Here is a 25,274-nt window from a genome sequence, read left to right on the forward strand (position 1 = left end):
CTGGTTGCGTGCCAGCTCTCTTGCAATGTTTGAGTTATTAGGATGTTCCCGGTTATTCTCCCTGACTGGAGTGCTGAATGGTATGGGTGAATGATGAGTATGCCCCCTGGGTGACTCCCTGGCTGGAATAGGCACTGGTGCCTGCGTGCTTCCTAGTTCCCGTGGATTCCTGTTTGGAACACTCGCGGAATCTTGGAGTAGGCCTTCTGTGGCCTCTCTGTTGGGGCCCGGCTGCTGCCAACACCCATCCCTTTGCCCATTGAGATCCCCCTCCCCCCCTGGAAAAGGCCCAGGAGTTTCTGAGGGTAAGTCCAGTCTTGTATGCAGCTGGTCGATATGCCGCCGAAGGACACGACCGTCATCCAACGAGACCTCGTACGACAAAGGACCTGTAACCTTGCATACTACAACAGGAACCCACAAGTGACCTGGCCCGTAGTTATGGGTCCATACCAGGGCACCCACTTTCAATTGCCTCGGTGCCCTGGGTTGTGTAACCTTAGGAGGCAGTCTGTCCAGGTGCAACCGGTCAAGTTTAGTAATCAGTTTGCGCCCCCAGCAAAGTTCAGCTGGGCTCTTCCCAGTAGAAGTTGAAGGTGTGGTGCGGTACACAAGAAGAAAGTCTGCCAACCTGTGGTGCCAGTCCCCATAGGTCAGTTTCTTTAAAGTATCCTTGGTGATGCGGACCATCCGTTCAGCCATACCATTGGTGGAAAGGTGGAAAGGTGCAGAAGTGGCATGACGAATCATGTTGGCCTGTAAGAAAGCTTGGAATTCGGAAGAGGTGAATTGAGGGCCGTTGTCAGACACCAACACATCCAGAAGCCCATGTGCAGCAAAAATCCCCCTCAGTACTGGAATGGTCTTGGCAGCGGTGGTTGAAAAGATAGGTACAACCTCAATTCATTTTGAATAACTATCAACCAGGACCAAGAAGAATTGACCCTGAAAGGGCCCAGCGTAATCGATGTGCACCCTAGACCAAGGTGACTGTGTTTCCTCCCATCTATGCACAGGAGCCTGGGGCATTTCTGGGCATGAGCGCTGACAAAGGTGGCAAGCGTGCACCTTAGCCTCAATTTCCTTGTCTAACCCAGGCCACCACAAATGGCTGCGCGCAAGCGCCTTCATTTTTACAATGCCAGGATGACCCTCGTGAAGGGAACCTAAGACTCTAGACCTCATTGAGGTAGGAATAACAACTCTGCTGCCCCACAGCAGACAACCCTGAAAAGTGGATAACTCATGTCTCTTAAGCCAGACACTCTGAAACTCAGTACCTGGACAACTCTCTGGCCATCCAGACAAAACCCAGGATAAGACATGAGAGAGTGTGAGATCTGTGGCTGATTCAGCAGCCACATCCCTGGCATTAAAGGTGACTCAGGCAGCGCCTGAATGGAAAGGATGTTGATGGCAGGGGCAGGATCAGCCTCCACTACTTGTAAGGGTAATCTACTGAGGCCATCAGCATGGCCCATTTCTTTGCCAGGTTTGTGAATTAAAGAAAAATCATTGGGTGACAGAAAGATTGACCATCTCAGCATCCTGGGGGAGATGATATGGGGTGGTTGTTTGTTTGTAGTAAACAACCCCAACGAAGGCTTATGGTCAGTGTGGACCGTGAAATGTCTGCCATATAAAAAATCATGGAATTTTTTAATTCCAGCAACAACAGCTAAGGCCTCCCTGTCTATCTGGGCGTAGTTTCGCTCAGCAGAAGACAAGGTTCTGGAGTAATATGCAACAGGAACCTGAGTTCCATCCGGTCTAAGGTGGCTAAGTACTGCTCCCACCGCATAAGGGGAGGCATCACAAGCGAATCACACAGGGAGAGTTTCATTAAAATGTGCAAGCACATTATTGGATGTGAGTAAAGCCTTAACCTCATTGAAGCTTGCTTCATGTGCTTGTGACCACTGCCACACTGCCTGTTTGTCCAGAAGCCTATGAAGTGGTTCAGCTACATTAGCCTTGTTAGGAATGAATGAATTATAGAAATTCAAGAGGCCCAGAAAAGCTTGTAGTTCAGCCTTGGACTTAGGCCTAGGTGCTTGCATGATAGCCTTTAATTTGGACTCAGCAGGGTGAATCCCATTGGCATCTATTTTGAATCCCAGGAAGTCTGTGGAAGGAACCCCAATTTTACACTTGTCTTTTTTTAGCTTGAGGCCTGTTTTCCAGAACCGCAATAGAACAGCCCTCAATGTCTCAGCTAAATTTTGAGTGGAGTCTCCAGCTATTAAAACATCATCAAAATAGAGGCAAACCCCTGGTATACCCCTCAAGGTGTTTTCCATTACGCTTTGGAAAATTCCAGGAGCCACGTTTACTTCAAATTGTAGTCTTTTGACTTTGAATGCTCCCCTGTGTGTTACAATGGTTTGTGCTACAGCAGCAGCTTCATCAACAGGTAACTGTTGATAAGTCTGTGCTAAATTTAGCTTTGCAAAAACACGCCCCCCCCCTTGAGGGAAGCCAGAATATGGCTGACTACAGGTACAGGATAGGCATGTTGTTGCAATGCCTTATTTAGGGTGCATTTGTAATCTGCACAGATGCGAATGTCCCCACTAGCCTTAAGAGGCGTGACTATGGGAGTTTCCCAAGGACTGGAGTCAACAGGTTCTAAGACTCCTTGCTGAATCAATTTGTCCAATTCAGCATCAATTTTTCCTTTTAAAGCAAAAGGTATCTCCTTGCTTTTACTCTGATAGGAGTGACAGTGGGGTCCAATTTTAAGGAAACTGGGGGCCCTTTGTATGTACCCAGCTGTGGGCTGAAGACATCTGCAAATTCTTTGCAGACTTCTTGTAGACCTACTGTTTGCAAGCTATTGAGCCCTGTAACTTGTATTCCCAAGGCCTCAAACCAATCGAGTCCTATGAGACTTGTGCGCTCACCCCCAACTATCAATACATCTAATACATCCTTATATTGTACGTTAAGGGTGGCCTCCCCCTTAACACACACTTTGGAGTTTTGAAAGTCTGTTAGAACTATATTGGATGGCCTAAGCTTGGCCTGGAACCCACTGCCAGAGCAAATCTTTCTGAATATGTGAATGGAAATAATTGAAAGTGCAGACCCAGTGTCTAGTTCCATGACCAATGGAACTCCTTGCAACTTCACTTTAAGTGACAGTTTCTTTTTGAGTGGCTTGTGTGTGCCTGTCCTATAAATGCTTCTTCATGAAGCACAGAAACCCACCCTGTTTTGGCTGGGGACCCTGGTACCTTTCAAGCGCAATTCTTCTCGGGGTTGTACCTTCTGACGGCCCAGACACACAGCTGCTATGTGGCCTTGCTTCCCACATGCTCTACAGATTGCAAAACGAAACCTGCAGTCGGTCCTCTTGTGGCCTTCCTTCTGCTTCCTTTCTTTGGCTGGGTAGAGATGATTCACCTCGTCTTCAGGATCCTCTTCCGAGCTCTCCTGGACTCCCCCATGGTGCATGGAAACAGCTTCTGGAGTACTTTTGATAGGCCTCATATTCTTGATTGCCCCACCTGCTGCTTCTTCTGCAGTAACCTCTCTCAAGACATCTTGGAACGATATGTCTTCCTTTGCAAAAAGTCTCTGCTGCAAGTCTCTGTTTCTAAGCCCACATACAAATCTGTCTCTCAGCCTTTCTTCTAAGTCTTTAAACTCACAAGGCTTAGCTGCTCTTCTCAAAGCTGCAATGTATTCTTTAGCTGATTCACCAGCCCGTTGATCCCTCTGTTCAAAAGTATGTCTCCATCCAATAACAGACAACTTGGGCTGAAAATGTTCTTTTAATAATTTTTTAAAATCTGTGTAGGTAACAGATTCAAGAGGCGCAGGGGCTGCTAGATTTTCAGCAATTTCAAATGCATCTTGACCACAAACACACAGCAGGGTGGCGGCCTTTAAGCCATCTTCTCTTATTTGGTTTACTTTCAAGTAGTTTTCTACTCTGTCCACATAAGACTCCCATCTTTCTGGGTCCGTGACATCAAATTCAGAGAGCCTTCCTATCTTTGCCATTTTCTCTTTTGTAAGGAAAGGGTCGATCAGCAGCTTACCTCCAACGATGCTGTATTGGCAGGCAGGTGCTGAATTTAACGCCGTCTTCCTAGCTGTTCTACGGACTCCAGACACACAGCTGCTATGTGGCCTTGCTTTCCACATGCTCTACAGATTGCAGAACGGAACCTGCAGTCGGTCCTCTTGTGGTGACCTCCACACCCGAAGCACTTGGGTACAGCTGAAGACCTTTCTTTGCCTTCCTTCTGCTTCCTTTCTTTGGTTGGGTAGAGATGATCCACCTCTTCATCAGGGTCCTCTTCCAAGCTCTCCTGGACTCCCTCATGGTGCATGGAAACAGCTTCTGGAGTATTTCTGATAGGCCTCATATTCTTGATTGCCCCACCTTCTGCCTCTTCTACAGTAACCTCTCTCAAGGCATCTTGGAACGATATGTCTTCTTTAGCAAAAAGTCTCTGCTGCAAGTCTCTGTTTCTCAGCCCACATACAAATCTGTCTCTCAGCCTTTCTTCTAAGTCTTTCACCAGCCCGTTTCACCAGCCCATTGATCCCTCTGTTCAAAAGTATGTCTCCATGCAATAACAGACAACTTGGGCTGAAAATGTTCTTTTAGTAATTTCTTTAAATCTGTGTAGGTAATAGATTCAAGAGGTGCAAGGGCTGCTAAATTTTCAGCAATTTCAAATGCATCTTGACCACAAACACACAGCAGGGTGGCGGCCTTTAAGCCATCTTCTCTCACTTGATTTACTCTGAAATAGTTTTCTACTCTGGCCACATAAAACTCTCATCTTTCTGGATGCGTAACATCAAACTCAAAAAGTCTTCCTATCTTTGCCATTTTTGCAGTAGTACGGAAAGGGTCTATCGGCCAGCTTACCTCCAACGACGCTGTATTAGCAGGCAGTTGCTGAGTTTAACGCTGTCTTCCTAGCTGCTTTCAGGACTCCAGGGTACGCTTACAATTTCTTCAATTGATTGTAAGGTATCCCACCTTCGTCGCCAGTGTTGTGTCCTCAGCTAATGGCAATAAGTCACGGAGCATCTCGTAGTTTCAGGAGCCTCTTTATTGTTGTTCTGTAGCCCCGTTACAACTCTGAGGCATGCAAGCCTCTTAGCCTCTCTTAATAACAATCCCCGGGCCAAAAGGCAATATTTTGGCGCACTGCGCGCCTCGCGCATGCGCGCGAGCACCGGCGCCAGCCAGTCTGGTCCCAGGCAGCTTGCAACTACCCGGGACCGTTGCAATGTCCCGAGCCTGCCTTTGCAGGCTCAGGACACAACAATGATGTCAAGTTGCATGCTCTGTCATCCTTCAGCAGATGTCAATCATTCGCCCTGTTTAGTGTCATCGACGCAGTGGGCCTGAGTTTGGACAGATGCAGAGTGACAGTGGAGGACAGGGGGCTCTGGCATGCTATGGTCCGTGAGATAACGAAGAGCTGGACACGACTTGGCAACTAAACTACAACAATTATTCACTCAGATGTGTGAAGTTGTCCAGACAAACCAAATCAAAACTATAATATGGTCACTTAAGTAGAAATCCAATAGAATAAATAAAACCTAATACATCGTTCAACAACGTTTACATATAAGCACTGTGGCCTGTAGATGGTCATTTTGACTTGCCATGGTGACCTTCTTGTGGCACATTTGTGTCACTAAATAGGCAAATTTGGCCACAACTGAGGTGATTTTAGGATTTCTGTCAGCACCAAAGTAGTTAGCATAAAATTACCTAGTACAACCAGGGAAATGTTTCAATTATGATGGAGTAGCTATAGTTTAAATAGAAATAAAAGGAAAAATAATATAGTGCGTGGAGTCAGCCATACCAATCTATATGGACATTCTAATACTGTTTTTTTGTTTTTTGTTTTTTGTTTAAAATGAGCTTTCTAGGATGGCTGAAAGGAGAGATTAATAAGGTGACCAACTTTTTTACAATGAAAAGGAGGACACAAATAAATTGAAAAAAAATATCGTAAATAAAAGAAACATTTTATTCATTGCAACAATAATACAGAATACACTATAATATGATAAATGCATAATAAAAAACATTTGTAACAATAACATTTTATATTGTAATTATGCTTACATGCTGCACCTCTGCCCGCAGCTGCCCCGCCGGCACTGCTGCCCTGCTGTGTAGAGCGGGCCCCGCGGCTCCCAAAGCACCGGCTGTGCCAGCTCCGGCCCTGGGGGGCAGCCCGCTGTCAACACACCTCACCTGCAGCCACCCTGCCAGCACCACCACCCACCCCGTGCAGTCCTGTGTAGAGCAGGCCCGGCGGCTCCCACAGCACAGGGGGTAGCCAGCCACCGCCATCCCTCACACCCCTGCCCGCAGCAGCCCCACCACCCCTGCCTCTTGCGCCCACAGCCATTATTGCCCTAGCAGGGCCGAAGATCAAAAAAAAGTTATTGTGGCATCACCGCTCTAGTCTCCTCTAGGTATCTTCGGGACTAACTAGGAGATGGTGTAGTTGGATAGGGGTAGGGGTAGGGAGGGGTACAAAGTTCCTGCCAATTTGCCTTAGCTGCAGACAACTTACATGTGCAAAGTTTGCGACCGGATGTTTTGGCATGCTCAGCAGTAATTCCTATTGGCTCTCAAAAGCCAATAGAGGGAGTAGCACAGCTCATGCAAAAGTTTTGGGAAAAAAACCATCAAAAAAAGGTGCCGGAATGCCGTTCTGAGTGTTCTATGAGGGGAAAAAAAGCCCTACAGATTAGTCTTCAAATATCGAAAAGGAGGACATGTAGAAGGACACTTTATGAGGGAGGACAGAACTCACAAAAGGAGGACTGTCCTCCCTAAAGGAGGACGGTTGGTCACCTTATTAATAAACTCCCAACTGCATTAGTTTTGTGTGTCCCCCTGCATTACCATCACAGCTTTATTCTCAATCCCATCTCTCCCTCCTATGCAGGGAGTCCTCAACTTATGACCACAACTGAGCCTAACATTTTTGTTTCTGAACAAAGTTCTTCAGTGAGTTTTGCCCCACTTTACGACCTTTTTGCCACAATTGTTAAGTGAATCACTGCAGTTGTTAAGTGAATCATGCAGTCAGTTGTTAAACCAATCTGACTTCCCCCATTGACTTTGCTTGTTAGAAGCCAGCTGGCAAGGTTACAAATGGCGACCACATGACTTTGGGACAATGCAACCATCATAAATACATGCCAGTTGCCAAGCACTCAGGTTTTGATCACTTGACCAGGGGGATACCTCATAAGTGTGAAAACCGGTCATAAGTCAGGACTGGGGAGGACAGAACTCACAAAAGGAGGACTGTCCTCCCTAAAGGAGGACGGTTGGTCACCTTAAGATTAAAACAAACCCTGGAAAAGACACAGCTATACATGAAAGAATTCAACTAGTTTGCAAATACAACAAATATTGCAAATATTTCTGTCCATGAGAAAACAGTTGGGGGATACTACAACTGGGATTTAGTACAGTTTCCTATTAATACTCAAAAAACAACAAAATAAATGTTTTGTAGTTAACAAATATGTTGAAACACCCAGTGTATATTTGTTACTGTAGAAGAAACCTTCTTCTCAGAAGTGTCAAATTCAAATTCTAGAAACTGTTTATAGACTTAACTTCAGGAAAATACCAATGAGTTTATCCACTGCCTGCTTCAGGGTGTTAAGAGTGAATCCCATGAAAATATGGACAGGTTAATAGGATATGTATTAACTCATTTATTGTTAGTATCAGACACTATTCCTTTGACAGTAATTACACCTATAGCAATTGTTTTGTTATTGTGAACAGTCCAAAAGGTCAATGTTTTGTCCATCAGTCTTCTGCTGAAACACAGTAGTTGTTTTGTCTTGTCTTTTCACTTGGCATTCAAGTGGAGTATTTAATTTACTTTATTTTGCTAAATGCTCTATTTCACTTACCTTTGGTCCTAATTAAAATGCCCTGGCTCATAAAAGCATTGTTCAAGTTTTGGACAACTGTGGATGTTTTGATCCAAAGCCTACTTATTTTGGGGAATTAAAAACATATCTAGATTTACTTTAAACTCCTAGGCTTATTTGCAAGAAGAAGCTAAGACCCGGACTTGTGACTGAGGTACAAAGTATTTTGAGGAAGAGAAAGAGCGTTTTTGTTGTGTCCTGGGTCTGTTGAGGCAGCTCAGCAGGCCCAGAAGGTTGCAAATGGTCTCGGGGATTCCAAAAACTGCCTGGGATCAGACTGGTTGATGCTGGCCTTGTGCGGATGCGCAAGGCGCGAAAAGGGAGACTTATGATAGGCTGTTTGGGAAACTATAAAATGCCTGTGAGCCTGTTTCTTGTAGAGTTGAACTGGATTGAATAAAGAAGAACTTGGTTGAAACTGTCTTTGCGTGTTGCTTCAATGTCACGAACCCCAATACATAAAACTGGCGACGAAGGTGGGATCGCTGCAAAGAAGAAGACAATGAAAGGAACCTAGTCTTACAAAAAGATCAGGAAGATGGGAAGTCAGTGCTCAGATCGGCACTCACCTACCAGTATGAAAACGCTGGAGGTGGGCTTGGCAAACGGGCCTCTTCCCAGCCTGAATTGCAGCAAGGCTAGCAGAAGCCAGAGATGTTGAAAATTGGTCGGCTGTCTGAATTCAACGTGTCAAACCCAGAGCGTTGGAACTCTTACGTGGCCCGGGTGGAAAACTACCTGCAAGTCAACCAGGTTCAAGAAGATGATTTAAAGGCAGCAACACTGCTGTGCGTCTGTGGACAGGACACTTTTGATGTGGCTGAAAATCTAGTCACTCCTGCACCGCTTGAGTTTGTAACATTCACAGACTCAAAAATATGCTGAAAGATTATTTTCATCCGAAGCTATCTGTAATCGCATAGAGGCACGCTTTTGAGCAGAGAGACCAGAAGCCTGGTGAGTCTGCTGCTGAATTCATTGCTGCCTTGAGACAAGCTGCCAGGACCTGGAAGAGTGCTTATGAGACCATTTTGTCTGTGGTATGAGAAGCAGAGAGCTGCAACAAAAAATATTTGCTAAAGCTGAAGTCACTTTCCAAGATGTCTTGAGAGAAGTTGCAGCTGAAGAGGCCACAGGAGGCGCTGTGAAGGCCTTGCGACTTGCCAAAAGTACTACAGCAGCCATGTCCGTCCATCAAGAGGACACTTGAGAAGGTTCAGAAGCGGATCCTGAAGAGGAAGTGGACAGACTTCACCAGCCAGCAAAAAGAAGGCTTAAAGGGTGTCCCATCAAGGCCGCAGCATCTCCTCAGTGTCTCGGTTGCGGAGGTTGTCACAAGCGAGCTGACTGCAGGTTCTGTTCCGCCATTTGCAGGGCATGTGGTAGGCAAGGCCTCATTGCCTCCATCTGTTTGGGTCGCGAGAGGGTCCAACCTTGGGAAGAATTGCTTCAGAAAGCTACCAGAGTCCCCAGCCAACACAGGGTGGGTTTCTACGCATCACGCAGGAGTATTCTGAGGACAGGGACACACAAGCCCCTTAAGAAAAAACTTCGCATTGACGTGAAGTTACAGGGGGTTTCTTTATCGATGGAGTTGGACATCGGGTCCGCTCTATCCATCATTTCACTTGACACATTCAAGAGGATTTGTAGTAGTAGTGGCCTTCGAGTCAAACTCAGGCCATCAAATTTAATTCTCACAAAGTCAGTGTGAAGGGGGAGGCTACGCTCAAAGTGCAGCATAAAGCTTTTGAAGGTTTCTTGATGTGGTGGTAGTTGAGGGTGAACGCGCAAGTCTTATTGGACTTGATTGGTTTGATTGGAATCCAGGTGACTGGGCTTCACAGCGTGCAAACGTTGGGCCTTGCAGAAGTCTGCAAGGAGTTTGCTGATGTGTTTAGCTCAGAGCTTGGATCCTACAAGGGGCCTCCCATTGCATTACGTTTAGACCCCACTATCACGCCCATCAGGATCAAGCCTAGAAGGGTGCCTGTATTAATCAGACCGGTCTGTCTGAAAAACTTTCTGTATATACTCCCTTGACTCAGCTGACAAAGAGGGGAGGAGAGCCGGTGGCCTGGTGGTTAATACACTGCCTAGCATGTAGACTACCCTGGTTTGAATCCCATAAAGGGTGTGGCTAGCTGAAGAGGACAAATGAGTCCGAAATAACTATACTAGTCTCCCACTTAAATCTTTAACTCTTGTCAGCAAAAAAGAAATCTGAATTTGTAATGTATCACAGTTGTGACTTGAGCCTGCTTAACGCCCCTAGTTGGGGGGCTGCAAGGCAAAAGAGATTATAAAAAAAGGTAGAACTGCAGTATAGCAGTCAAAATGCCAAGGTGCAATCAATCAGACCGGTCTGTCTGAAAAACATTCTGTATATACTCCCTTGACTCGGCTGACAAAGAGGGGAGGAGAGCCAGTGGCCTGGTGGTTAATACACTGCCTAGCATGTAGACTGCCCTGGTTCGAATATATATATATATATATATATATATATATATATATATATATATATATATATATATAGTTAATAACGCTAAAAATATGAACCCTGGGAATATTCATATCAAAAATAGAGCTTCGATGTCATATCCCTCTTCACCCAAGTGCCTATCAAAGAAGCCTTGACATCTATCCAAAACAAATATAACCCCCCCAAACACATTTTAGATCTGACCAACCACTGCCTATCCAACACATACTTCATCTATAATGGACAAAAATACAAACAAACAGAAGGAGCACCCATGGGATCACCCCTCTCACCTGTCATTGCCAACCTCTACATGGAACACTTTGAAACCCAAGCTCTAGAAAAATCGGATCACAAACCCAAACTCTGGCTCAGATACGTAGACGACACCTTCATAATCTGGCCACATGGGAAAGAAAAACTGGACAACTTCCTCACACACCTCAACAGCCTACACCCCAAAATACAGTTCACCATGGAAACAGAAGCTAACAACCAACTTCCCTTCCTGGATGTCTTAGTCTACAAGAAATCCAATGGCTCCCTAGGACACACCATCTACCAGAAGAAAACACACACAAACCGCTATCTGCATGCTCTCTCACACCACCACCCAGCACAGATCAACTCTGTAGCCAAGACACTCATCTCCAGAACAAAACGCTTAGCTGACGAACAACACCTAAAACCCGAACTACACACTCTCACCAATGTACTAACATCCAATGGATTCCATAGAAATAAGATTACAAACCTAATCCAAAAAGAAACCCCCACTAAAATCCAAGACAAAGAACAAGAAAACGGCAAAGCCCTCCTTCCCATACATAAAAGGCACCACAGACAGAATCAGTAAGATCCTCCATAAACACAACATCAAAACAGCATTCTGCACAAACAGAAAAATATCCACCATCCTTAGAAACCCCAAAGATAAAATTGAATTAGAAAATCAAGGAGTATACGAAATCCCATGCACCACTTGTCCCACCACATACATCGGACAAACCAACAGAAGAATAAGTGCACGCATTGAAGAACATAAGAACTCAGTCAAAAAAGAGGAACCAACATCTTCCCTGGTCCAACACCTTAAAGCCACAGGACATGAAATTGACTTTAAAAATACCAGAACCATTGCCAAAAGTGAACATTTTAATAACAGAATAATCAGAGAAGCCATCGAGATAGAAAAACGCCCACACAGCATGAACAAGCGAGATGATACCTCCCGCCTACCAGCCATTTGGAAACCCGCCCTTATTGACAAACGACTCCCTAACACAAAAAATGATACCAGACCCACACTCACAAAAACCACACAGGATGTCACCACCACACATCCACGCAAAAAGCAAACCCAAAGCCACACCGATGATGAGGCACGACCACAAACCAGAAGCCAGACCACAGCTGCATCATTAGCCACTTTAAACCCCTCCAATCCATACATGAAGCAAACTGACACCCTCCATGAAGAGAGGCACGACCACGAACGCGAAGCCAAAAAATAGCAAGGCAGCCCAAAATCTTAAACCCCTCTGCAACTCAGACTAACCTGAGCACAACCAAACAGAACACTCCCCCAGCCAATCAGAGCACAGCCAAGCCCCTAACCATTCAGAACACACCTCCACCCAATCAGAACACAGCCAAGCTCCCACCCAATCAGTTCATACCCCCACTGGCAGTTAAAAGGAATAAACAGCTAAGACCACACATTGCTGCTCAAAGCACGAAGCTGAAAGCACCAGCCTGAAGATGACGAATGGGACTTCGTCGAAACATCGCCAAGACACTTCCAATTTTACGCGGGAGAAAACCCGAACAACTAAAGACCTACATACAAATACCCGCGAAAACCTCAGAAAACACACACACACACACACACACACACACACACACACACACACACACACATATATATATATATATATATATATATATATATATATATATATATATATCTTATTGGTATCTGTTAAAACAAAAGGATTTTTTTTGTATATTGAATAAGAATGGTACCATTCAAATGGTATTATAAACAGATTTATCTCTAGCCTCAGATTTGAATTCTATATCTAATTAGTGACGTAATTAGGTTTTGTTTTTTTTGTTTCAGTAATAATATAAAATTCTGATTGTTGTCTTAGGGTGGTGTTCTATTGGTATGATTATATTATTTGAATACTTTTGTGATAAATTTGGCAAGTTGCAGAAAAATGAAAAGTAAATAGTTGAACAATCTAAGTGCATTCTTGGGAACTGATAATATCTTTGGCATAAAGCATATGCTAAAAAGAGCAAATTGAAAATAAAATGGAAGCTGTATGTTCATAACAAAGATTTTCTTCTAATGTACCATCTGCAGATAGCTGAACTAAATATTATTAATAGGGATGAGTATTCTATCACTTGTTTCCTCCTGGAGCATGCAATGAACAATGTGTTCATTACCTCATATATACACACCCTTGCTCTTGTTTATAAAATGAATAATAAAAGCATAAAGACTTACAAACATGAAATCCATTTAGAAAGCATAAAGAAAACCAAATAAATTGGGTTTGTTTAATATTTAGGCTATTACTGTACATATTGTTTAAAAAAAGACCATGGTGGCACAGTGTTTAGAATGCAGTATTGCAAGTTAACTCTGCCTACAGCCAGGAGTTCGATCCTGACCAGCTCAAGTTTGGCTCAGCCTTCCATCCTTTCAAGGCCAGTAAAATGAGGAGCCAGATTGTTGGGGGCAATACAGAGAGTACTGTAAAGCACTATTGGAGGGGTATATAAATCTAGGTGCTGTTGCTATTGCTTAAAAAAAAGCAGAAGAATATAAAAAATATGGTAACACTTGTTTGCTATTTCATAGTATGTTTCTTCTTCTTTTTCTTCTTCTTTTTCTTCTTCTTCTTCTTCTTCTTCTTCTTCTTCCTCTTCCTCTTCCTCTTCCTCTTCCTCTTCTTCTTCTTCTTCTTCTTCTTCTTCTTCTTCTTCTTCTTCTTCTTCTTCTTCTTCTTCTTCTTCTTCTTCTTCTTCTTCCTCCTCCTCCTCCTCCTCCTCCTCAGCACTCTTCTCTTGACCATATGCAAATTGCTATTTTGTTGAAAGACATACTTATGATTCAGAGCTTAATTTTCTAATGTCACTGGCCAATGGAGGGATTTTCTATTTCATGGCTTCTTATAAATCAAGGTTTCCCCCTCCCCACTGTTTTAGATGTGGCAATCAGTACATATTAGAGTGCTTTGGTAGTTTATTATTTAAAATTAGTAAGACAGTTTTGATCTATAATAAAGCAAAAATGTGAGCAATTACCGTAAATTTTTCAAACTCCATAGACAGGAAATAGAATACCAATAAATCTTTTGTTTAATGCCATTGTTAATACTGTTGATAAGTGAACTCTTGTTATTAAAAATCTATTAAACATTGGTTGGGTTCGCAATAAGCTAAGTTGTAGTTTTCTTCATTATCCTTTATTGAATAAATCAAAATTTCTTGGATTGACACAGCATTGACTGATTGAGTTTTAATAAGTAGGAATCCCTTGACAATCACATACATTCAGCATATATATATTGAGTAATGGAGGGGAAAGTATGTAGTTTTGTTTTGCTTTTCTGCCAAAGTAGAGTTTGTCCATCTCATCATGTTTTGTCCATACTGTGGTTTCCTGACCTCTGTACAAGAACATAGCCTAATTTTCAAATCAGAGTGGCTGTCTTCAGAAAGTACTCTAAGCTCCTGAACAATCAAGGAATACTAGGACTAATATTTGACCATTCACTAGTTGTTCTGAACTAGTCATGAAGCAAGAAGTGATCTCTTTGGTACAGCACATTATGTGATTCCAGTTATTGTGGCTTGTAAATAATAGATTATGATTTAATTTGTTGGGAAATCCCAATCAATTATAGCTTATTCAATAAAAATGCTGCTTAAACAAAGATTACATCTCTGATAATTTTGCTACTTTTTCTATTTCTTATGGTTGCATTATACATGTTCTATGTTATGCTACAAGCCACTTATGGTGATACCATTGAATTGGTATAGAACAGGGGTAGGCAACCTTGGCTCTTTTATGACTTGTGAACTTCAACTCCAAGAATTCCTGAGCCAGCATAGCCTACCCCTGGTATAGAAGCATTTGTAGAGATGAATAAATGTGTGATCCTAACCAAACTTGCAACTTAGGATGCACACCTATGAACCCTGGATTGTATTAGAAGAATATTTTTGAGGGAACTCATTGTTTTAAAAGAAACAGAACAAACTTTTGATCCTCCATTCCAAGGCTGTGGATATGGGTGTTCCATTTTCTGATGCCTGAAATGAAAGGTGGTAGATCTGAACATGGCAGGAGGATGGGAGAGTCAGGTCTCCTAGATCTCAATTACATCTCTTTTTAATGGGGAGATTTATAAAGTAATTTCCTTCCACTGGTTGCGAATTGAAAGAAAGATATTCAGCATTAATAATAGATATGCAAACAAAAAAGAAAACATACTTCTTTCTAGCTTCCAGGTGGTTAATCTCAGTTCAGCAAAGAATTTCCACATCTTAAGGGTTTCAAAGATGTTAGAACTCTTTGAAAAGGCAAGTAGGTTTGGGCATCTCAATACTTAGTTTTCACAGAAAGAGCACAGACAGATAGACAGCAATTTTATTTCGGTCATTAACAAATAAAAATACATTCCATAAAATGAACAACATAAAACTATCCCCTATCCACAAGAAATGTCAACAACCATTTGTAGGTAAAGCTTATGCATAACATAGCAATATTTTGCTATTGTAAAACAATAAAATTTATCTTGATTGTTTAACAGAAAATGATCATGGTGTCCCAAAAATTTAAATAAAATAGGAGTAATCAACTGTTGGTGAATGTCCCTGAAGAACTGGCAATGCAGAAGAACATAAGCTAGTTTTGGTAAGCATTATATTGTTGAAGGAAAAGTCTTCATTGTGGTTCAGTCCAAGCTGGGAATAAACAACATGGCGACTGCTTTAGAAAGAAGGTTGCAGTTTATTGAAGAGGAGAGCCAGACAGAAAGATGGCTCCGGAAGAAAAGAGAGAAAGCACATGTGGGGAGTGGGTTTTTATACCCTCTGGGGCTTTTGTTTGGAGTTGTTTCCTGTTCCTGTTTGAGGCTTTGTATTTTCGGTGTCATGTATTTTGAGATGAGTCTGGGTGTGCCCTTTGGCATCTATGGGTTAATCCTATTATGTCCTGTCTTAGAGTTTGGGTGGGGTATGTAGATTTTAGGTGTCTTTGTCTTCCTAAGCTTCTAGCTTCAACCTTCCTGAATGGGTTACATCTGCATTTCTACAGAGCTGGTTTCTGCTTGGGGGGAGGGAGACTTGGGGCTATTAAAAAAAACTGGTCATGCTTTTCTGCCTCTTTAATATTTCCTTCTGGGGGGGGGAGCTGACTTCCCACAATATAATGAATTAGATCTATCTCTAAAGCAAATTGACACCTCTGATGGCCTTTTTTATTGGTTCCCATCCGGGGCCTATTTTGCTTGTCATGATGCATTTTTCTTCTCTCACCATACCTGAATGCTTTTGACCATGAAGCATTCAGCTCTGCGGTGGAATTGTTACAGTACAATCTTAGTTTAAATATAAACAGTTTCCACTCTGATGCATATGGCTGCAAGAGACCACCTGTCCCTCCTACTGGAAAAAATACAGGTGCAGATGGTTATAATAGAGGAGAGCTGAAAATAGCACCTTTCCCCAGCATCTATATCAACACTTACATGAGTGGCTTCCTTAAAATTAAGATAGCAAGACATTTAAAATAAATTTGCCATTGGGAAATGGCAGAATGCATATATTGCCAATACTAACATTAACTTTTCAACATTGGGTAATTTTCTTTTTTATGAAGTCCAGTATTGCTGTAATGTTGCACAATTTACTTTTGCTGTCAGGCACGCTTTCATGAAATTAGATGCAGAAAAATCTTCCAAATAGGCCCGTATGACAGTATCTATTTAGTGATATAATATGATATGATATATGAGATGAGATGAGATGAAATTGATATGATATGATATGATATGATATGATATGATATGATAAAAGATTATAGAATCTTAACCTCTGGAACCATTCAACGTCTCAAAGAAATAGTTGAATATTTCAGTTCTGCCCCTAGTCATGTTATATCAGACATGTCAAACTCGCGATGTCACATTGCTCAACGTATCGGCACTGTTTTGCCATTGCCAGCAATGGGGTGGGCGCAGCTTCCATGTGATGCATCCAGCCCGTGGGCCAGCAGTTTGACACCCCTTATTACATCATCAGCAGTATACTGTTCTCCCATCTGGAGACAAAAAAACCCTCTGATTGCCTTATTCTTATATTACATAGAGTATGTTCAGGTTCTTTGAACATAGAATAATTGGGTTGGAAGGGACCTTGGAGTTTGTTTAGTCCACTCCCCTGCCCTAGATGGGAGTCCTTATACTTTATTGATGAACATTTCAGATATGAAGAAGATTCCTCATCCAGTCAGCCATCACAGATTGTCTTTTATAAATATCTACTATGTGGGAATTGGTTACCTAAAGCTTTCCATCTTTTTCTTAGCCAAGGACCCCACTTAACTTAGGATGGGGGGAATCAAAGATTGCAAAAGGATAATATACCTGGAGGAAGTTTTGAAGGATTTCTTTGCTATTTTAAAACTATAATATGCCTATTTCAAGGCTTATTTTTTGTCAGATTAGCAATTTTTAATGAAAGGCAAAAGCTTTTGTGAAATGTAGCTCCATTCATCGCAGAAACGAAGTGAATAAACTGATTAAGATTTAAACAGGGAAGAGGCAGGAGAAGGAAGAAAGGATGGCTTTGCAGATGCAACTACTTGCTCATTCCTAACACATTTGGATATATGTGCAGATTAACAGCTATTTAAAAAAAAGAACTGGACCTTCCGGTGGATCTGCATGCGCGATGGCGGCTACTTTGTAGCCATCCTCCTGGGTAAGTGTTTGAATCGCTATGAACAGCGGACATCAGCTGTTCAGCGGTTCAAAAACCCCCTCCCGGGCAAAGGGGGGGGTAGAGAGGTGTCTGAATAGTGGTAGAGCCTCTTATGCACCCCCAAAGTTTTTTGGGGGGGGTGAAAAGAGTGCTCCCACGGAGTTCAGACTGTCTCCGCTTCCCAGCTGCTTTTGTCCCTAGGGACAAAACAAGCCGCTGCAACCACCTCCGCGATTAAAGTTAACTGGTGAGTTTTTTTTAGAAGCGGACAGAGCTGAGTAGAGGATTTAGTTTTTGCTTTCTTGGATTTTATTTGGATTTTAAGTTCAAAGATTTATTTTTACTTTTATATTCCCTCTTTTTATTTTTTTTTCCTTTGTTGAAAGGGAAAGTAAAATGGCGATCGGCAAGCCTTTCGGTGTTTTTTTTTCGGAAGGTAGAATGGCGACCGGCAGGCTTCTTGGTGTTTCTTTTTTCCCTTTCCCTTTTCCTTTTTTTTGTTTTTTTTTTAATGATTGGAATGGAGTGTTAGTATTATTATTTTTGTACTTTTTTGGTTTGTTTTTTGTACTGTTTGTATTTTTAAAAAAATGGAATGGATTTTTTCTATTTAATTATTCTTTTTTCTTTCTCTCTTTTCTTTTTTTTGAACTCCTTTTTTTTTATTATAATGATCTCCTCTTGAAGGATTTTTTTTTTTGATTTTATGGAGTTAACTTCTTTTTTTCCTTTGTTTAATTTTTGCAATTTCTAAGAAGGAGTAAAGATTTTTTTAAGATGGCTCCAAAGCGTCCAGTAATCCCTACAGCTTCTAAAGTGGCTTCTTCTTCGGTGTCATCATCAGCGCAACAACCTAAATTAATAGCCTCATCTTCTTCTTTGCCACAGTCAACAATGGTTAAGGATTTGCAAGATATGATGGGAGATGTTATACTTCAAATTAGGGGAGAAATGAAAGAGATTCTAGAGGAAAACAATAAGACTTTGAGGCAAGAGATAGTTTTGTCTTTAAAAGGAGTTGCCTCTGTTCTTGAAAAGTTGAATTCTCGCGTAGAAGAAGTAGTTGAAAAAGTGGAATTGATGGAGGAAAAATTTGAAAGTATGGAAAAAGAGATGAAAAATTTTCAAGATGAGATTCTTATGCTTCAATATAAACAAATGGAATATGCTTTAAGAATCAGAGGTTTGGGTGAGTCTGTGCAAGGAGATCTGAGAGAGATGGTTGCAAAGGACTTTGCTGTGATTTTGAATAGAGAAAAAGAGGAAATACTTAGTGAAATTGAACAGACATTTAGAGTTAATTCTGTGGTGGCAGAGCAAAAGAATTTGCCAAAAGATGTGGTAATTTACTTCGGGAAAAGATCCCTGCGCAATGAAATTATACAAGCTTTTTATAAGAAGAGGTTTCAAATTGCTTCACAAAATGTTATAATTTTAAAGGAGATCCCATCTAAAATTTTAAGAAGAAGAAAGGAGTTTGCTTTTTTAGCAGGCGAACTTAAAAAGAGACAAATTTTGTTTAGATGGGATGTTCCGACTGGAATGGTGGTGAATTACCTGGGGATACGTTATAGTCTTAATACTGTTTCTAAAGCAAAAGACTTTTATACTTCGGTCCTGGGGGTATGTTCATCGCTACCTATCACATTTAAAGCTTTGGAAGATAAAAAGGCAGAATTGCAATCTGAAGTGCTTACACTTATGAAAATTGGGAAACTTCAGTTTGAAGGGCCTTAACCAGTAGAGATGGAGGAGCAGAAGACAACCGGTGTGACATACAATTGTAAAGAAAAGGATCAACAGAAGAAAGTCAAGGAAGTTTCACAAGTATTGGTTCCTGAATCTGCGGGAGAAGTAGGATTTATAAACTCTTTGGAGCAACCTTTAAGGGCAGAATTGCAGTGTGAAGAGCCTATATTAATTAAAAATGGGAAATTTCAGTTTGAGGGGCCTCAACAAGTCGAGATGAAAGAGCAGAGGACAACTTGTGCAACATATAAACGTAAAGAGAAAGACCAACAGAAGAAGGAGGTTAAGGAAGCCTCACAAGTATTGGTTCCTGAGTTTGTGGGAGAACCAGGACTTATAAATTTTTTGGAGCTACCTTTAAGGGCAGATTTTAAAGTACTTCTTTCGAGGTTTATGGACAAGAGAGACTGATAAGGATTGTCTTTACAGTGGATGGAACTGGCTATTGGAGAGAAGATTATGGAGATCGAATGAAAATTTTAGATAAGAAGTTTAAGTTTAAGTATTTAGTTTAAGTATTTAGAAGACTATTGAGATTGCGGGAGAACTAAGATTTACAAACTTTTTTGGAATTACTTTTAAGAGGTTTATGGATAAGAGAAGGAATGTGTTTACTGTGGAGGAATTTGTTATTGGTAAAGATTTAAACAGGTATAAGGGAATTTTAATGTTTTAAGTTATGTTTATGGGATCTATTATTATTATTATTTTTTAGAGAAGCTAATTTGTTTAATTAAACGTATTTAGATTTGTTTAGAATTTATATGTTTTTTAAGTTTTTTCTTTTCTTGATAGGAGAGAAGATTATGGAGATTGAACGAAAATTTTAGATAAGAAGCTTAAATTTAAGTATTTAGTTTAACTATTCAAAAGAGTATCCAGTCTTAACGGTATAATGAATGTTTATACGCTTATTTTTGTGCTCTAGAGTAAAGAAAGAGGGAGATTAGATCTTATATTGTAGGTATGGATATTTAAAGAAAGTAATGTTTAAATTTGTGTTTTGGGGATTCTATATAGAATGATGGATAATAATATAAGTACAATACTAGAAAATGTTTAAAGTATATTATAATGTGTGTTTAATGTTTGCAACTATTATGTTGTAGAGAAGATAATTTGTTTAATTTAAGGTATTTAGATTTGTTTAGGATTTATATGTGTTTTAAGTTTTTTTCTATTTTTTATTTTCTTTGAAAATTTTAATTAAGCCTGTACTCAGCTCTGGGAAGGTTGAGGGAGGGTATGGGAGGTTTGGGGAAGATGGGGGAGGGTACGGGAGGGTGGGGGTTTGGGGAAGGGATTTGTTTTGTAAAATTTAAAACTTTCAATAAAAAAAAAAGAACTACAAAAATGGGGTCCACATGATGTGTAGGACTGGATTTATACATCATGCCAACCTATGATTTGCTTAACCATGGTGTATTGAATAAATCACAATGGGATGACTTTGTACAATATGTCAAGTAAGCTTAAGAATCTTGATAATGCCAATGAGATCAGTAAACCCACCCACCATGGCTGCAATCCTATATCCCTTAAGCTAAAAAAAATCCAGTTAATGCACTTGTACAACTTATTCTTCCTTTCACATGTGGTTCTTTAACCAGAGAGTAATATTTATCCATCATCTGAACCCAGGACAGCTACCATTCATGGGTATATCAAAACAAATTCTAAGAAGTATGTAGTCATTGTTATATTTTCAGTTTCTATAAACTAAGGTGACCAACTTTTTTACAATGAAAAGGACACAAATAAATTGAAGAAAGAAATATCGTAAATAAAAGAAACATTTTATTCACTGCAACAATAATACAGAATACACTATAATATGATAAATGCATAATAAAAACATTTGTAACAATAACATTTTGTATTGTAATTTTGCTTACATGCCACGCCCCCGCCCGCAGCCGCCCCGACAGCACTGCTGCCCCACCATGTAGAACGGGCCCCATGGCTCCCAAAGCACCAGCTGCACCAGCTCCGGCCCCGGGGGGCAGCCCACCATCAACATACCTCACCTGCAGCCACCCCACCAGCACCACGCCCACCCTGCACAGCCTCGTTAGAGCAGGCCCTGTGGCTCCCACAGCAGGGGGGCAGCTGGCCACCGCCACCCCTCACACCCCCGCCCGCAGCAGCCCCGCCACCCCTGCCTCTTGTGCCCACAGCCGTTATTGCCCTAGCAGGGCCGAAGATCAAGAGAAAGTTACCGTGGCATCGCCGCTGTAGTCTCCTCCAAGTATCTTCGGGACTAACTAGGAGATGGTGTAGTTGGGTAGCAGGGAAGGGTGCAAAGTTCCTGCCAATTCGCCTTCGCTGCAGACAACTTACATGTGCAAAGTTTGCCAACCGGGTGTTTTGGCACGCTCAGCAGCAATTCCTATTGGCTCTCAAAAGCCAATAGAGGGAGTAGCACAGCTCATGCAAAAGTTGAAAAAAAAAACCATCAAAAAAAGGTGCCGGAATGCCGTTCTGAGTGTTCTATGAGGAAAAAAAAAAGCCCTGCAGATTAGTCTTCAAATATCGAAAGGAGGACATGTAGAAGGACACTTTATGAGGGAGGACAGAACTCACAAAAGAAGGACTGTCCTCCCTAAAGGAGGACGGTTGGTCACCTTATTAATAAACTCCCAACTGCATTAGTTTTGTGTGTCCCCCTGCATTACCATCACAGCTTTATTCTCAATCCCATCTCTCCCTCCTATGCAGGGAGTCCTCAACTTATGACCACAACTGAGCCTAACATTTTTGTTTCTGAACAAAGTTCTTCAGTGAGTTTTGCCCCACTTTACGACCTTTTTGCCACAATTGTTAAGTGAATCACTGCAGTTGTTAAGTGAATCATGCAGTCAGTTGTTAAACCAATCTGACTTCCCCCATTGACTTTGCTTGTTAGAAGCCAGCTGGCAAGGTTACAAATGGCGACCACATGACTTTGGGACAATGCAACCATCATAAATACATGCCAGTTGCCAAGCACTCAGGTTTTGATCACTTGACCAGGGGGATACCTCATAAGTGTGAAAACTGGTCATAAGTCACTTTTTTCAGTGTTGTAACTTCAAACAGTCACTAAATAAATGGATTGAAGACCACTTGTATATGCTTAGCATCCTCCCTTTCTTTAATCACTATATGATCCAGTGGCAATAATGGTCTTAAAAGTATGCATTTTTAAGAAAAGGAATCTGTCACATGCAAAGGATAAAAAAAAAAGATGAGTAAGAATAGCTGGGGCAGTATTTTTCAATAAAATTCAAAAGCAATTTATTATATGTGAAGAGGGAGTTTTATGCTTCAACAGCCGCAATAGATCATGTTTATGATTCTTGTCTGGCAACATTATTTTGCCAGCCAGGGGTTTTGCCCTCTATTAGTAATGGCTCTGACATTCTTCTTCTGAGAAATAAACACAAAATATCCTTCAAGTCAAGTTCAGTTCCTGGTGATTTCATGGACATGAATACATACCTGCAGCTTTCCTGGCAACAAGATGAAAATGGTTTGGTGTGGCCATTTTCTGGGATATTTTTAAACTTCTCAGTCTAGTCTACAGCCTGAGATTCCCTGGCAGTACAGTAGTCCCTGACTTACAACCGTAATTCAGATCAGAATTTCCATTGGTGGCTATTAAGTGAGTCACACCCTGCTTATTAGCTTTTATAACAGGTTGTTGAGCAAATCACTGCAGTTGTGAAATGAATCACACAATCATCAAGTGAATCTGTTTTTTTTCCATTGACTTTTGATCACATGACTGTGGGGATGCTGCAACAGTCATAAGTGTGGGGACAAGTCATAAGTTACTTTTTTACAGTGCAATTGTAACTTTGAACAGTCATTAAATCGCTACAACCATTTGGTTGGAAGTCAGAACTAGGCAGGCTTAACCCTGCTTAACTTCTGAACCCGAACAAGGTTGGCCAGATCGTTATGGGAGCACTAAAAAGAGTAAGATTTGGGATCAGAACAAGCAGTGAAAAAAATGGAAGAGATATGCTAAAAAAAACACCCTTCAGTTCTATCCTTATTTTGTTTTCTTTCCTGTAGCAATAGTTTAGAAAAAAAAACAATGATCAATTACTAAGCAATCACATGGGGGAAAAAATAACAATGTTGTCATATAAATATTTACTCATAACTGTGCCAGTGAACTCAACCAATTTTTTACTCCTGTAAATATGACCACAATTACAATCAAGGTTATTCTGAGTGCATTGTAATAACTGTTTCCTTAAAGAAAGTCTCACTGACTTCCCCAAATCTGGCAATGAAACTAGAGAAATGAGTATCCTGCAGGCCCCAAAACATACATGTCCCTTGGACCACATGGTGACCTTTGGGAGCCTTCCAGTTATTCTACCAAAATTCCCAGAAAATGATGGTTCTGCTCAATTACAAAATATGGTGCAGCTTCCCTTATTCAAGCAACTTATCCAAAAGGGCTGCCAATCACAGAAAGTCTCAAGCACAAGCTTATTCATATCCATTCAGTAGAAACCATACTGGGTTCAATGAGATTCCATGCAACATATACAGGATTATAGACTTAATGTTCTTGCAGATTTGGGGCAGGGGGAGGCTGAGAGAAAAGGACCATTGGCAGCAAGCTTAAGTGGAGACTTGGTAACCAAAAACAGTTGAAACAGATTTTATCGATAGAGGAAGATATTTGTAGCTCAGGGTGAAATGAGGGGCCCTTGATGCTCTTTGAACTTGGTTGTTTTCCTGTAGATGTTTCATTACCCAAACTAGATAACATCATCAGTATCAACACCCCAGAAAAGGTGCAATGTTCCAATTATAGTTGTCTCATATGCCCAAAGTTAGAAAATATCTGTACATGCATATATGCAATCTTGAAAAGTGAATCACTCATACCTATCCCTTATGATGCTTTAAGATGAAAAATACTTATGCAGTGGAATATATTTTTAAACAATATTTCATACTATCCTGCTGGGTACAGTAGTTGCACAAAAGGCTTTTAAAATCAGTATTACTATCATAAGATAAGACAGTTAATGGCACCTACAAAACATTTCAGAGTAATATATTGAATAACTAAGACAGCACCAAGAATTCCACAATGAATGGCTAAAATCTGGTAAAAGAAGTTTTAATATCCCGACCCATAATGTTTGAAGAATGATTCAGTTTGGTGGGAGGGGAATAAATCATGAGATATTTTTATACCTGTTCTTGTATGCTAAATAGTTAATATTTAATTCTGCAGACCTGCTTTAAATCAAAGGCCCTGTAAAACCAGCCTCTGAGCTGTGTCCAATGGCATGCCAAACGATTCCTGTAGCCCTCCAAATTAATTCAAATAAAATGATAATAGGGAAAAGCATATGACTTTGATGTTCTGCCGAACATTGGAGATTCAGTGAAGAAGAAAAAAAAATATGATCACATGGGCCGGGCAAGTGGTGAGAGAGAAGAAAAGAGATTTGCTTATTTGCTTTTCTACCAATGGAAAACTCCTTCTTTGGAGAATGAGACCTCTGGATGTTTCCTATAGAAGTTTTTTTTTTTGTCCAGGATTGGACAAAAGTTTTTTTATCCCATTCCTAGGTGGGGCCTGGAGCAACAAGATCATTGCCAAAGAGGTCACTACCACAGAAGCCAATCCAAACATCAGAGTTAATCTTGGATGTCATTCAAACATAGATGTTGATTTAATGTAACAGCCACAAATATTTTCAAGTTCATATGGAAGGATAAAAAAAAAAGTTTGATTGGTTTAGCCAACAGAAGAAGCACTGTGCTCATGTTTCCATACTTGCCAAATTGTTTTTAAGTATCCACATGCTTAGTAACTATTTATTGGCCTGACAACACTTTAGCAATTTGTGTTACACATGATGTGCATTATTTAACTTTTTTTAATGGTGTATTCTATATAAACAAGATGTATTTTTATTTCTTCCCTTGTACTGAACATGAATATAGTGCAGTAGTCTCAAATATCGTTGGAATGTCCTCTCCCTTTTCACTTGTTTAGATTCAGCCTTTATTCAATATGTACAGTAGTTCATGGAATTAATTAAAGTTATCATTTGAT

Source organism: Crotalus tigris, unplaced genomic scaffold, assembly GCF_016545835.1.
Source record: "Crotalus tigris isolate CLP2741 ecotype Arizona unplaced genomic scaffold, ASM1654583v1 scf7180000017600.4437325, whole genome shotgun sequence".
In the NCBI taxonomy this organism is placed as follows: Eukaryota; Metazoa; Chordata; class Lepidosauria; order Squamata; family Viperidae; genus Crotalus; species Crotalus tigris.